The sequence below is a fragment of the Ovis canadensis genome, chromosome 7 (assembly GCF_042477335.2).
Source record: "Ovis canadensis isolate MfBH-ARS-UI-01 breed Bighorn chromosome 7, ARS-UI_OviCan_v2, whole genome shotgun sequence".
NCBI classification, from domain to species: domain Eukaryota; kingdom Metazoa; phylum Chordata; class Mammalia; order Artiodactyla; family Bovidae; genus Ovis; species Ovis canadensis.
In genome coordinates, this window is record NC_091251.1 from 75,266,703 (window position 1) to 75,282,900 (window position 16,198).

The window sequence follows — 16,198 nt, forward strand, 5'->3', positions numbered from 1 at the left end:
CTCCGTCCATGGGATTTTCCAGGCAAGAGTACTGGAGTGGGGTGCCATTGCCTTCTCCGCTCAAAATGCTATGGTTCCTTAATGTGATCACATCTCAATCTGAAGCACATGCAAGTCAAGTCTGTAGGCATATCTGCAGCATTTATCAGTGGCACTGGATAAGACACTTCCTGAAACCTTCCTGGAGATATTCTGAATCCTACTATATTAATCATGTTTTTAATTTCTGTATTTTACGATTGTTTGACATCTGGAGGCTTTATTGAAGGTGAAGTCGCTCAGTCGTGTCCGACTCTTTGCAGCCCCATGGACTGTAGCCTACTAGGCTCCTCCGTCCATGGGATTCGCCAGGCAAGAATACTGGAGTGGGTTGCCATTTCCTTCTCCAGGGGATCTTCCCGACCCAGGGATCGAACCCAGGTCTCCCACAGTGGAGGCAGACACTTTAACCTCTGAGCCACCAGGGAAGCTTTAGTCCCAAAGAAACACTGTTTCTAGGACTAGCCAACTTCTAAAAATGTAAACACCTCAGTCTGGAAGCACACCTTTGGTAATTATACCAACCAACCCAGAGCCCAAACCTGAACCACTCCCTCTATCTGGCTTTTACATTCCAGAAGGCAATATTCCTCGCCCCTAATCATCCCAGGGCCAGACATCAAGACAACGAGGGCAGCCCCTACAGTCCAGAGTCTACTAAAATTATTCAAATTAGCCAGCACCAAACCTGGTCAGTCTGCTCCCCCTGCCTCATGAAAATCACAGCATAGGTTTTGCCCATGAAAAGTGAAATGTTAGTCACTCAGTCGTGGCCAAGTCTTTGCAACCCCATGGACCATAGCCCTCCAGGCTCTTCTGTCCATGGGATTCTCCAGGTAGGAACACTGGAGTGGGTAGCCATTCCCATCTGCAGGGGATCTTCCCAACCCAGGGATCAAACCCAGGTCTTGATTCTTTACCATCTGAGCCACCAGGGAAACCCAGGTTTTGCCCATGCTTTCCCCTTAATTTGCCTGCCTCCTGACCAATCTGGTGCTTCCTCATGTGACCCAGTGCGGTGGAGCAGGCCTCCTGTTCCTAGGGAACTGGGAGTCAAAGGTTCGTCTTTCACGGCAGTCATCTCCTGATGAGCTGGCCTCACCATGCCTGACTGAAAACAAATCTCAGGTACATTTTAATATACTTACACTAAGATGCATTCACTACTAATCAGTCAGATGGAAGATTTTACATGTTTAACAAATTTTGCTCTGCTCCTCCTTACAAATCCACTCAGCTATCAGGTGGCATTTTAAAAGCAATTTAATTATGTATTATTGTTGAATGCTATAATTATGTGAATGAGTGGGCCAAATTTTACAATTAAATAACACAGCTACGGTATGATTTTTTAATGCAGTAATTACTCCTGAAGAATACAGCATGGGGCCTTCCTTTCTTTTGTCACACTCTTTCACCTGCAGTATCGAAACAAGATATCTTCTCCACCAAGGAAAGTTCTTATCTTTTTTACTCATTTAACCTTGATAAAAAGGGAAGTGCCATCAATCAGAAGTGCTCAAAAAACATTGTCTAAACTATATTTTTATTTACAGATTTGTCTCCTACACATAAGGTATTCAGATTAAATTACATTTAGCAACACTAAATGTGCAAGTATATCTTTATGGAAAGAGTTACATGAAATTTGCATCATCACAGTGCTGCTATAGCTAAGAGTGTTTCCACAAGTATGCATGGCATACTTGCTACACACGAGGACTTGCGCTGACACATAGCAATTTCCCCATCTGCCCTGGTCCCATTCCCAGTTGAGTAGCTTTAGACGCTAACGGAAGAACAGCAGAGCTTGCCAGCTGCTGATGATGCAGGCCAAGAGCAAGGTGAGCCCAATTTCAGGGGAAAGTTTTGGTTTTTTAATGTTAGAAGGTCTAATTTAAATACTGGAAAATTAAAGGTAATGAGATGTGTGCACATCTTTTTTTCCTAGCTTGAAAGTGTTTTATGTTTTCCTCCATACCCAATACAGTTTTTCTGAATGAAGTTCTACTTTCATTCATCATGTATACATCTGACATGTAAAGGTACTAAATAAATCCAGCCATCTGTTAATTCACTCTATGGCCCGAACATTTGTGTCCCAAAAAAAATCCACATGTTGAATGAAATGTTAACTCCCAAAGGTTATGGTGTTAGTCAGGAGGTGGGGCCTCTGGGGTTGATTAGGTCCTGAGGGTGGAGCCCTCATGAATGGTATTAGTGCCCTTATAAAAGAGGGTCCAGATAGGTCCCTCGCCCCTTTTACTATGTGAGGACACAAAGAAATGACATCGGCCCTGACCCAACCACGCCAGTACCTTGATCTTGGACTTTCCAGGCTCTAGAACTACAAGAAATAAATGTCTGTTGTATATAAGCCAGTTAGTCTTTGGTACAGGCTTCCTAGGTGGCTCAATGGTAGAATCCACCTGCCAGTGCAGGAGACACCAGTTTAATCCCTGGGTCTGAAAGATGCCCTGGAGAAGGAAATGGCAACCCACTCCAGTATTCTTGCCTGGGAAATCCCATGGACAAAGGGACCTGGCAAGCTACAGTCCATGGGGTCCCAAAGTCAGAAATGACTTAGCAACTAAACAGCAGCAGCAGTCTGTGGTACCATAGATCCCCTTATTCACAGCTTTGCTTTCCATGGTTTCAGTTATGTACAGTGAATGGCAGTCCAAAAATATTAAATGGAAGATTTCAGAAATAAACAATTCACACAGTCTAACCTCCATGCTACTCTGAGTGGAGTGATGAAATTTCATACCATCCTGCTGCATCCCACGTGGGACATGACCTCCCTTCATCCAGCTTACTCCACCAGTTAGTCACCTAGTGGCCACCTCAGCTATCAGATAAACTGTATTGCAGTGCTTGTGTTCAAGTTACCCTTCTTCTACTTAATAAAGGTCCCAAAACACAAGAGTAGTGATTCTGACAATTTGAATAAGGCCAAAAAAAGCCATAAAGTGCTTCCTTTAAATGAAAAGGTGAAGGTTTTCAATAAAGGAGGTGGGGCGGGGGGGACCCTATGCTGAGATTGGTAAGTGGTATGGTAAGAACAAACCTATCATGAAACTGTGAAGAAGAAGAAAAAGAAATTCATGCTAGTTTGCTGTCACACCTCAAACTGTAAAAGTTACAACCCCAGAGTGATACGTGCTTAGCTGGGGTGGAAAACTAAATTTATATTAAATTCATAAATAAGATATTTTGAGAGATGATATTCACACAACTTTCATTATACTACACTGTTCTAATTGTTCTATTTTATTCTTATTGTTAATCTCTTATTGTACCTAATTTATAAGTTAAATATTATCACAGATGTGTGGGTAGAGGGAAAAACAGTATATACAGGATTCGGTACTATGCATGGTTTCAGGAATTCACTGAAGAGGTCTTGGGACATATTCCCCCACCAATAAGAGGGCGCTACTATATTTGTTATCGGGGCCCCAGCGGACTAAGGCAGTGACTGAGATCTTACCCTTCATTATGACAGGAGCTGTGCTGGATGCTGGGAATAGAATAGTGAACATGTCACATCAGGTCCTTGTGCTGACAGAACTTGCATTCTAGTGGAATGGAGAACACATTAGTCCCTCACCCTCCACTATAACGCCTTCCTGAAATGCTCCCTCCTTCCGTTTCTTCATCTTAGCCATGGCCCAAAGTCCAGCCCAAGTCCCCGCTTCTGTAGTGCCTCCAGCCAGGCTGGTCTACAAACTGTGGTACCTCTCCTGCCCTTCTTAGAACTTTCTTGTGGTCATCGTTTATTTGTTGGCATTTTGACGCATCTGTTTTCCCAGAGAGTCTGAAATTGCCTGATGGTTTGAGACTCTGGTTCAATGGTTCAAGACTCTGGTCCCATCTATCTTCACAACACTTATGGAGTATCTGAGTCCTTCTTGTCATCTCTTGGGTCCAGACAGTCGGGAGCAGCAGGCAGAAAACCTCTGTACTCTACCAAGAGTGTAGCACTCTCTAGCCACCTTCTCAGGAACAGCTGCCAAAAAATGAGGCACCTGTATTTTTCACCACCTACATCATCTCTGGATCGGTGGGGAGGAAAGTTGGGGTTGGTTTCCAAACCTCTGGGTTTATATCCCAGTTCTTAGACATAAGTTGAAGGAGCAAAATGCAATGTAATCAGTAGGAACTAAACACCTCTGGTGTTTTCAGGAGAGAAGAAATAACCAATGACAGTTTGGTGAAACAGACATGATCTGAGCAAGAGATAAAAGACTGGCAGCATTTGGACAAGTGGAGATGCTATGCAAGGGTACACCAAGGGAGATGGAACAGCTTAAGTAAGTAAAAGAGTGGGCTACCACCCTCCAGGCCTCTCCCCAGCCGCCTCTGCTCTCTCCAAGCCCTGAGAGCTGACCTGTGAGATGGGCATCAGCTGGCCTCCCAGGTTCTCTGGCTTCCAGGTGGAGTCAGCCAGTAGGAGGCACCAGTAGATTAGAGGATGGGAAAAGAATGAAATTAGGATATTTGTTGCCCGGACCCCTCCCAGCTAAGCTTCGGCTCAGCAATACTGGATTGCTCCAGCCAAAGGCCTTGGCTCTTGTGGGGTGGCCCTCTTCTCAGCTACAGTTTTTTCCCAAGGTGCCAGTAATCACTCCCTCTGCTTGCTTCTTCATGCCCCAAATCAATACATTTGCTTCACTACTCTTGCTGGTTCCCCTTAACCCTGCCCACACCTTTGTAAACAGTTGTTTCATTAAACCCTCTTAACAGCCTTGAGCATGCCAAGTATTTCCCAAGACTCTGACTAATAAGCTGGGAAGGCCAACCAGAATTGACTGACATTGAGAGGAGTAGATAATAAGGAAACATCACAGTCCAATTATAAAGGGCCATGCTAGCAAACTGAGGCTTTATACTGAAAAGCAAAACAAAAAAAAAGTTTTAAGAAGTGATAGAACAGAGGAGGCAGCTTTGAAAAAATGAATCTAGTGTCAGGGAGAAATTAAATCGGAGAGGCAAAACCAGGTCTGGAAATCAGGAAACTAGTGTAGAGGTCCAGGTGTAATGATAAGGGCCTAATACAGTGTTAGCATTAGAAATACAAATAAAAATTTAGATAAGACAGAGAAAAGGGAAAGAGAATGATTGAATGAGAGGTAGGAAGGGCCCCTTCAGGAAAACAAAACAAAAGCCAACGTTGACATCTAGGCAGCTGAAGAGAGAGGAATTCTTTGGGCAGAAACAGGGAAGTCTAGGCCAGGGCCTGTCTGAGCTGGTCTGGGACAGTTAAGAGATTTAGGAAACAGAATCAACTAGAATGAGCATGGCACAACTGTGGGAAAGGAGGAAGGGAGTCTAAACCAGAGTCCACTGGGAAGAGGGAGAAAGAAGACTGGGTGGGCATACGTTAAATAAAGTTTGGGGTTGGAAGCTTAATCCTAGACAATAGTCATCTAATCTAAGGGTCACAAAGAAGCAACCTGCAGTCCCAATGCAGACCAGAGCTGTGTTTTGTTTGACTCACAAATTCTGCCTAAATTCTGAATTAGTAATGTGAGAACATTACTAACCCAATATTAAAAATTTTGAATATACCAGGTGGCGCTACTGGTAAAGAACCCACCTGCCAATGCTGCTGCTGCTGCTGCTGCTGCTGCTGCTAAGTCGCTTCAGTCATGTCCGACTCTGCGCGACCCCATAGACAGCAGCCCACCAGGTTCCCCAGTCCCTGGTTCTCCAGACAAGAACACTGGAGTGGGCTGCCATTTCCTTCTCCAATGCATGACAGTGAAAAGTGAAAGTGAAGTCTCTCAGTCGTGTCTGACTCTTCGCGACCCCATGGACTGCAGCCTTCCAGGCTCCTCAGTCCATGGGATTTTCCAGGCAAGAGTACTGGAGTGGGTTGCCATTGCCTTCTCCGACCTGCCAATGCAGGAGACATAAAAGACACAGGTTCAGTCCCTGGGTTGGGAAGATCCCCTGGAGGAGGGCATGGCAACTCACTCCAGTATTCTTGCCTGGAGAATTCCATGGATAGAGGAGCCTGGAGGGCTACAGTCCATAGGGTTGCAAAGAGTTGGACACGACTGAAGGGAGCATGTACACACACCTTCAAAATTCCAGATCGTTGGCCTCTCTGACAACACTAAGCCCACATTCTCCCATGTCAGCTCTCAGCTGGAACTGCCCATCTCTAGATTGGTCACTGCCCATCTATACCCTGAACGAAGTTAAAGCTCACCCAGCCCCACATAGCCAAGATTTGTATTTGTTACTGCTCAGCCCTGGCTGCGTGTGAGCTGTGGTCCCTGCTAACGGAAATGAGAGCCCTTGAAGTTCTTAAGGAAACTGACGAAGACCCCGCGAGGGAGTTGAGGGGATGACTTAGAGCAATTCAGTTGAATTCAGCATTTTTGAGTGTTTACTATGTGCCAGGCACTGTGCTACACACTGAGGAGCCCAGGATGAGTAAGAAGACCAGGGATATACAGATCATTCAGTAGCTGATTCAGAAATTGAGGAACCAGCCAGGGTTTGGAATACACATGAGAAGAGAGACGAAGGTGTGAATCCAAAACCGATGTTGAAGCCATGTTTGTGACAAATTAGCCACAGCGGATAAAGAAGGAAGGATGTGAAATGGGACCTTGCTCTGGGTGGCTATATGGAAGAGAGGGTGTAAGTGCAGCAAAGTGCAGCAAAGGTCCAAAGCACCAGGGGAGAGAAGGAATCCACACCCTCTGAGAACCTTGAGAGCCAAAGGAGCGGAGCCCACCGAGGGATTATACAGGCAGCACCCTTCCTCTTGGCTCACCTCCCCTTGAGTAATGGCATCGCCTGTGTGTTCAGGAACTGGATTACTACTTTGTTAACAAATAAAGAAAATGGAGCAACCTTCATTTAGGCCTGCAGGGCCATGTCAGAACTCTACCGCTAGAGCTGTTGCAATGTCAAATGTTTGTTTAAACATTAAGCTGTGAGACTAGTGCTCTAGGTGTGGACCAGGAGCAAATAGACCCAGGAAACAATCCCACACAGCTCCTTGATGATTCAGCGCTTAGAATTGCATTGGGGTTTTTTAGTTCTCTAACTCTTTAGGAGGGAACTGTAGGAATTTTCTTTAAAGAATTGCTGATTAAGAGTTACTAATGAGGACGCAGCAATGAAACACTGGTTCCCTTTGCTGCTGAGAAATTTCCTACCAGTTTCCCTAGCCTATATACATTTTACAGTCAGAAAGCCTTATAATAGGGAAGGACTGATGATTTCCCCAAACCATATATTAACTAAGCAGAAAACAGAAACTCTGTTCATGGGAGGGAAATCAGCTCACACTACAGCTCCAGAAAAGGGGAAAATGTCAGTCAATTGGATTATTGCAACTGAAAATTTTCAGGTTTTGACTGAATTATATGGGGGGAAATGCCTTGATTCCTTGCTTGCTTGACCTCTCATGTTCTAGTGCATAAAACATCACAATTTGGCTCCCCTTTAACCCCACCATTCACAGTTGACCTTCAGTCAAGTAAGTATACTGAAGGTTTCAACATATGCATAAGCCTGTGCATGTCCATCTGGGGACTGTAGAACAAGGCACACAGGACAGCGGGAGCCTAACATAGAATTAATTTGCTTCCAGTCACGGATCCAGCTTTGCCTTGGTCTCCTGAACCCACTCAATGATCACAATAAAAGTATGCATCAGCCTCAGGAGTGCTGTGATTCCCACTCAGAGTTTCACATACAAGAAGACTCTGAGGAATGGAGTTTCATTATAAACAGGGACTGGCCAATTTGTCAGGCATATCGTTGCCTGGAATCCAGCATGCAAGATCTTAACACAATGAGAAGGGACTCTTTAATTATAAGTTATACAAGTGTTCTTTGAATGTGATTGAAGAGATGCCAGATTCAATCCTTTAATGGTTAAGACAGAATGAGGGGGTGCCAGGTAACAGGTGTACCAGGTTCCTCAAGCTCGTGTCTTTCCTACACCTAGATTAATGACACAGTTCCCCACTACTGCATAAGCCTTGTATGAGGATTTGTCAGCAGTCAGAGACCCAAATCCACATTCCAGGTAGTGCCAGGTAGAGCTCATCCTTAACTATTCTGGGTTATGTTTTCTTCAACAATGGAATAAAGGATTGAACTGCATAGGTTCAAAGGTCCCTTCCTTCTCTAAACGTTGTGATCCTCTAAATGAGGGGGAAAGGGAAACAGGTTCACAAGCAGATGCTCAAATGGGAATACTTGTTCTACTAACTCTTTAAACTGATTGGGCTCTGAATTATTGCAGCAAAGAATGACAAGGGTTTGTTGCCAGGGCTTGAACATAAACAGAATAGGAACCATATCTCCCTTTATGTTCCCCCAAGTCTGACCATGATTCACTGGGAGTCGCCGTGCACTATCCCAGAAATAAGGAAAATATCAGAAAAAAAAAATCACTGAAGGTTTTCTATGTGACAGGACAGGTTATGTTCTTCACATAATTTCTCACAACAACCTGAGAAGTTGGTATTATTACCCCTGTTTTATAAGTAAGGAAACAGACACTGTGGAGCCATGAGCAAGTCACAATGACTTTGAGTCCATTTCCAGAAGTGTAAAATAAGTCACTGCGTCCAGCTGACTTTAAAGGCCCCTCCTTCTCTGTGACTCAAAACAAGCTTAGGTTTGACCACCTAGACCTTGAAAGGCTCGTGATTACCATGCAAACCCAGTTGGCCAGAAAAGAGGATGTCTAGTCCCCTACCTCGAGCACCATTCACAGGCTTACAGAAACATAAAACCACGTCTACTAAACCCAGAACCTCCTTGGAATGCTCTCACATTCTGTACTGTAGCAAGGTGATTATTAAAACCCATTATTTTCCTATGAAGACATCATGGGCTGCCTTAAAGCAAACTGCCAAGGAAAAGAGAAAGTACATAGAGTGAAATCACCATAGGCCCCAGAAGTTAGAGACTGGTCCCAGGATAAAAACAGAGGTATCTTCTCTCCATTACTGTAGATAGGGCTGGAGCTTGCTGCATGAAATGAAAGCTCCCTGAGGACCAAGCTAGGGTCAAAACTTGGAAAATCATTATGATTAGAAAGGAATTACCCCATGGTCCTTAAGAATCATCACCAGCACCATCAACCCATCACCCACCACGCAATTATAAAGCATCTGCTCTGTACATGGCTCAGCAACTAGGCTGGTCATTTGCTTAAGATGTCAAGTTCTGTTTTTTCCTAACTGTCAGGATCATGAAGGGGAAGAAGGCCTTAACAACCTCAGACAGGATCCAAGGGACAATACAGAGTGTCTCCAGAAAGAGCATATGAGATTCTCTTGGGTAGGTAAGGGAGAGGGGTCCTAAGAGAAACTGAAGGACCTGCTGGGATCACAACTTAGAATAGAGTGCCCAGATCTATTTACTTGCTAGAGCTGCCCTTAAAAACAAAACCAAACAAGAGAAAAAGAAAAATGGCTAAATGACAGAAATGTATGCTCTAACAGTTCTGGAGCTTGGTAGTTCAAGATCGGGGTCGCTTGGGGCCCTATGTAAAGGCAGCAATATAATATTTTGATATATTAACCAACTCTTTTCACTTCGATATTCCTAGTTACCCTGAGAGTCAACCCCACTCAGGTAACCAGACATGTGGCATGGAGGGTTCATCCCATGGATCTGCAGAACCAAAGGGTCAGGTGCTTAACCTTTTGTTTTCAAAGGGCAAAGTCCAGATTTAATTAGTCTGCCTCATCAGGCTATCCTACAGCAAAAATTGAATCAGAAATGTCAGTGGCTCCGCAAAAGAAAACTTATTTGAGCTGAGCCTTCCTCCTCCATCTTTTAGCAACATCATTTGGAACATAGAGCCTTGAAGGTCAGTGTAACCTGCAAGAAAGAGCTTGGAAGGAAGAAAGAGCTCACATTCCATCTAACATTCCTCAGCCTGTATAGTATTCTGCTCAGGCTTTCATAACAAGATACCACAAACTGGGTAGCTCAAACAGCAGAAATTTATTTCTTACTATTCTAGAAGCTGGAAGTCCAAAACCAAGGTGTCAGCATGTATAGTTTCTCCTGAGGCCTCTCTCCTAGGCCTGGGCCTCCTTACGTCCTCATGTGGTCTTGTCTCTACATGCACCCCTGGTGTCTTTTCCTTTTTTCATAAAGACACTACTCATAATGGATTAGGGTCCTACCCTTATGATCTCATTTAACCTTAATTCCCTTTTTAAAGGCCCTCTCTCTGAACAGTCAGATTCTAAGATACAGGGATTAGGATTTCGACATACGAATTTTTGAGGGGATGCAATTCAGTTCATAATATCAGTATTTGCCCCTTCCTAAGTTGTGGCCATAGAAAGCCCCAGTGTGCTCTAAATTTACTGTTCTTTACAAAGTTCTCTCCCCATCTTTCCGCCCCAACTTAGCAATTTTACAAAGTAAATCACAGGGGTCCCTGGCTGAGTCTGATTTTCTTCTTCCTATTAACATCCACATTTATTGGATTACATAGACTTTTAAGGCTGGGCACTAAGAAGCAGCTAGCTGGCTTTAGGTCTAATCTGGCCAGCCTGTAGCAACTTCCATCTACTGCTCCTACTTACCAAATCTTTAAGGGTCATAGAGGAGTTATGCAATGTGCAATGGGGCGGGGGAAGGTGAAAAGAAAAGAGGGAAGAGAAATGTGCCACTGGGCCCAGAAATGCCTCATCATGGGTCAGGCTCCACTCCCTATAAGACAACTTCCTGTGTTACATCACATCAAATTAACGAGCCTAGACACAGGTAAGATGGAGGAGAAACTGTTCTGCAAAAGAGTTCTAGCTTCCTATAAACATCAAGTTTCATTTTCTCTGGCAGAACACTAGTCACAAAGACCCACATAGACCCAAGGGCCCTGACTGACATTTCAAGCATTCGAGCTCCAGATGTGTTCAGCCACTAGGAAAAAGAAACCCCAGATTATTTTAAGCGGAGTCATTTCACAAACCACCAGCTGTCCCCTGGATAAATTCTGAGTGTTTTAGTTGTAGTTACAAGCAATAATTTCCAATGTATTTATTCATTCAAAAAATATTTATTGACGAATTTCTGGAGAAGGAAACGGCTACCCATACCAGTAATCTTGCCTGGGAAATCCTATGGACAGAAAAGCCTGGAGGGCTACATTCCATAAGATGGCAAGAGTGGGACTGGACTCAGTGACTGAACCACCACCACATTCTATGTACCAGGACTGGGGACATAATGGCAATGGCTTGGGGTCCAGAGAGGGACACAAGTTCTAGTAAACAGTACTTATTTCACTGCTTTGTGCCAGGTATAGCACTGGACACCTTAAATGAAGGGGAAGGTATGATTATCTCCACGGTACAGTGAAGAAGTCAAGGTGAAAAGAAGTCCAAAAGACAAGCTCATGCTGCTAGTCAGTGAAAGCATCAAGAGCAGAAGTCATGTGACCTGACTTCCTGGGCAGTACCTTCCACTTAACCAGGAACTTGCATAGAAAATAAACATTTACATCTTCATCTCCACTAATCTCTAACTAAAATTTAGCACTTTCTTCCATTTTAAATAGTGGCTCAGATGATAAAGAATCTACCTGCAATGCAGAAGACCTGGGTTTGATCCCTCGGTGGGGACGATCCCCTGGAGAAGGGAATAGTTACCAGCATTCTTGCCTGGAGAATCCCATGAACAGAGGAGCCAGGCAGGCTACAGTCCATGGGGTCACAAAGAATCTAACACAACTGAGTAACAAACACTTCATTCTTCTCAGGCAACAAACCCCAGCAGATATATGCAGTACCTATGACTTTATCATCAACAGAAATCACAGATATTTTCTTATATTACAGGCATTACCCAAATCTTGAAATATTATTTTTTACTATTTCAAAATTATGATAGCTATTAGATCCACTGCTAGATGATGTTACTTAATGCATTATTTTTTAAAGGCATATATACTACTACATCAATTCTCTTAATATTTGGACAAGTGATTTGGAATAGGTTTCCCTTATAACACTCTGCCTTTTATTTTACACCTTCAAAAGCACTGAACCTAAAAGTGGTCCTTAGTCTCCCCAAAACTGCCAAAGCGGTACATGGCACAAAAATGGGTCAGACCCCTACACCACAGCAATGGGCAGCCCAGGCAAATCCAGAGCTCTGCTCCCTGTGTCTTTGAGTAAGAGGCTAGGTTGGGATTTTTATTATTAAAAGAGAGAAACGAAGAGAAAGGAAAGCACCCCAATTTCACCAGAGAACCCTTTCCACCAGTTCCTGTTTAGCACAGGCCCTAAATGCTCTCCATGGCTGGTTCCAGCCATAGCTGAAGGATACGTCTTGAGCCCCCGCCCCTCCCTCCCACAGGCTGTGTGGATAAACGGGCCCCACTCTGGGCAGACCAGCAGACGTCACCTCCTACCCCGGGGGGTTGAGAGCCCCTTGCGCGCTGGGACCACGCCGGAGTGACACAGTCAACAAGTGGAAGATGCCAGAAATTCCTACACACCAGGGCACCAAGAAATTCCCATTCACAAGACCACGGATACATTGGTTTTTAACCTCCCCTCGCAGGGCAGCAGCTCCACGACCCCAGGACGTCACAAGACCCGGGTTCCAGCAGGGGCTGCAAGAGCTGCGGATGCGGCGGGTGGAGAAAAAAAGTGAAGCGGCATGGAACGCGATGCACTGGGGCCGCGCTGTCCCAGATGCGGGACAGAGCTGGGTTAACAATCGGCTTTAGGCGTGACCTCTCTCCCCGCCGGGTCCCTTTTCCCTCGCCAAGTGCCTGATAGCGGCCGCGGGATGCCTCTTACCCAGAGGTGCGCGGAGCCTCGGGCCACAGCGTTGGCGCAGTAAAAGCTGCCGCTTCCTGCGAGGGCTCGCGGCCTCTGCTGGGGCCCGTGCGGTCCCCGGGCGGAGGCTGGAGGCGGGGAGAGCGAGCCTCCCCCCGCTCCCCGGGAAAGTTCCGGAAAGGTCCCACAGCTGCCCCGCCCGGCGCCACAGCCCGGGGAACCAAGGCCAAGTGCAGGCTACACCCGGGTTTCCAGCGCGCACGGGGGACAGCCGGGGGCGCGGGTCAGGCGGGTCAGGGGCACTGCCGGCAGGGCAGACTCGCCCCTACCCGCCAGTGCACTGTGCGGTGCAGCTGGGACCCCTTGGTGCCTCAGAGGAGGGCACGGAGGCCACCTGTCGCCCCCCCCTCCCCATCCCGTGTGCCTACACTGTTGCGTAACTGGGAGGGACAAAGGTGAAGGCGGGTCTGTGGATAGAGGCCTGGCGGTTTGTGTCGGGTCCTCCAGTGAGCCCTGTGCTTCTCATCTGGTCCCCAGGGCTGTCCAGAGAGACCGCTTTCCCGCTCTTCTTTCACACGTAAAAGGTAACCGAGGCCCAGAGAAGCCCCCAAACTTGCCTTGGTAAGCAAGCGCCAGGGCAGCACTCTCAACCCTAGGATGGAGGTCACGGTGAGCAAGCTTTCAGACACTAATCTCCACGCAACGTTGGGTCCTACTTTCATGAATGGACATTTTCAATTGGCTGCTTTAAGTAGGTGTGAAACGCAGGTGAGTAGTTCTCCACTACGTCAGATCTAGAACCCCTTTTTATAACATATAGGATGTCCAGAAGTCTTACTGCAGTTTTAAGCTTTAATAATTTCAGATGTGAGTTAACAAACTTGCCTTTAAAAAGTGCCTTGAAAGTTTATTTCTTTTACATTTCATTCTGTGAATTTTGATTAATCTCTTTTGAATTTCTTGTTTCAACCAACTTTTTAAGGTGAAATCCTAGCAAACCAAAAATTGACGCAATCACAGAGAAGTAGGAGCCTAATAACGTTGAACTTCTGAGCCCCTCCCTCTGGTTTTGTCTTGTTAGGTTTATCTATTGAGGTAACCCTGGTTTATGACATCTGGTCCCATCACTTCATGGGAAATGGATGGGGAAAGAGTAGAAACAGTGTCAGACTTTATTTTGGGGGGGCTCCAAAGTCACTGCAGATGGTGATTGCAGCCATGAAATTAAAAGACGCTTACTCCTTGGAAGAAAAGTTATGACCAACCTAGATAGCATATTCAAAAGCAGAGATATTACTTTGCCAACAAAGGTCCATCTAGTCAAGGCTATGGTTTTTCCTGTGGTCATGTATGGATGTGAGAGTTGGACTGTGAAGAAAGCTGAGCACCAAAGAATTGATGCTTTAGAACTGTGGTGCTAGAGAAGACTTTTGAGAGTCCCTTGGACTGCAAGGAGATCCAACCAGTCCATTCTAAAGGAGATCAGCCCTGGGATTTCTTTGGAAGGAATGATGCTAAAGCTTAAGCTCCAGTACTCTGGCCACCTCATGCGAAGAGTTGACTCATTGGAAAAGACTCTGATGCTGGGAGGGACTGGGGGCAGGAGGAGAAGGGCATGACAGAGGATGAGATGGCTGGATGGCATCACCGACTCGATGGACGTCAGTTTGAGTGAACTCCAGTTGGTGATGGACAGGGAGGCCTGGCATGCTGCGATTCACGGGGTCGCAAAGAGTCGGACACGACTGAGCGACTGAACACTAGTTTATATTATGTGTTCCACTTCTGTCCCTGTATACCCTACAGCACACTTATCAACAAAAATTGTTTCCATCTGTCTAATTTTTTAATCCATCCAACACTCTGTGTCTTTCAATGTGTGAATTCAATCCATTTACATTTAGGATGATTATTGTTAAATGAGGACTTAATTTTGCCATTTTATCCTTTATTTTCTGGTTACTCTACATCTCCATTGTTCCTTTTCCTTTTGTTTCTGTCTGCTATTTTAGTTTTGGTGTTTTTCTGTGATATTTTTGTCAGTTTCCTCTTTCTTTTTTTTTAATGTTTCATGTCTCTGCTCTAGATTTTTGTTTTGTGGTCACCATGAGGTTTATATAAAATGTCTCATAGGTAAAATAATCCTTCTGCTGGTAGTATCTTATCTTTATTTACCTATATAGGCTTCTTCCTTTTCCTTCCCCTTCTTTTTGTTTCTGTTGTCTCACATTATCTCTTTACATTGTTACAAAGTTGAAGTATACACTAGTTTTTTTTCTGCTCTCCTCCTTAACCTTTATGCTATAATAGTGTTTAAAATCTAATCTTATTGAGAGTTGCAATTTTCTGGTTCTATGTATCACCTTGCTCAAAGTTTTATGTATTTTGCCTTTCTGTTTTCTGGTAGAAGAGCTCCTTACAAGGCTTCTTATAAGGAAGTGTAGTGGTGATGAACTCCCTCAGTTTTTGTTTGCTTGAGAAAGTGTTTATTTCTCCTTTATATGGAATGATAATTTTACTGGATAGAGTATTCTTGGGCAACAGTTTTTAATCTCTCAATATTTTAAGAATGTCATTCCACTTCCTCCTGGCCTGCAGGGTTTCTGCTGAGAAATCTGCTGAAAGCTTAATAGGGGTTCCTTTGTATGTTACCATCCTTTTTTCCCTAGTTGCCTTTAAAATTCATTATTTTAAAAAAAATAATTTATTTTTGGCTGTGCTAGGTCTTTGTTGCTGCCAGTGTGCTTTCTCTAATTGCAGGCACTACTCTCCATTGTGGTACATGGGCTTCTCATTGCAGTTGTTTTTTGTGGTGGAGCACGGGCTCTAGACCACCAGGCTTTCGTAGTTGTAGTGCACAGGCTTTGTTGATCCATGTGGGATCTTCCCAGACCAGGGATCAAACCCATGTCTCTTGCATTGGCAGGTGGATTCTTTACCAGTGAGTCACCAGGGAAACCTCTAAAATTCATTCTTTGTCATCGACTTTTGACAGTCTTAATGTGTCTTGAAGAAGGTCTTTTGGCATGTGTATTGGATGCTCTCTTGGCTTCACAGACTTGTATATCCAGTTCCTTTCCCAGGTTTGGGAAATTCTCAGGTATTATTTAAATTCTCCGCTCCCTTCTCAAGCTTTTCTTTCTGAGATAGTCATTACCCTAATGTCACACTTCCTAAAAGAGTCAGATAACTCTCACAGAATTTCCTCATTTTTAAATATCTCATTCCTCTTTCCTCTTCCAGTTGTATCATTTCTAGATTTGTCCTCAAGCTCACTAATTCTTTCTTTCATATGGTCTGCTCTATTTCCGATGCTTTCTCTAATACATTCTTTCTCTCATTTATTGAGTTATTCAGCTCCAAAATTT

At 44.6% G+C, this 16,198-nt stretch overlaps 1 protein-coding gene across 3 annotated transcripts in view; it reads right to left on the reverse strand.

The window, feature by feature from the left end:
• SQOR (sulfide quinone oxidoreductase) overlaps positions 1-16,198 on the reverse strand; it is a 78,465-nt gene that overhangs the window by 48,704 nt on the left and 13,563 nt on the right. Inside the window, exon 1 of one of the 3 annotated variants that reach the window (XM_069596651.1) lies at positions 12,852-13,281. The exons of the other annotated variants lie outside the window; for them this stretch is intronic. The gene's annotated coding sequence lies outside the window, so the exon portion shown is untranslated. Of the gene's footprint in view, positions 1-12,851; positions 13,282-16,198 lie in introns of those variants that run through there. 3 annotated transcript variants of the gene reach the window in all.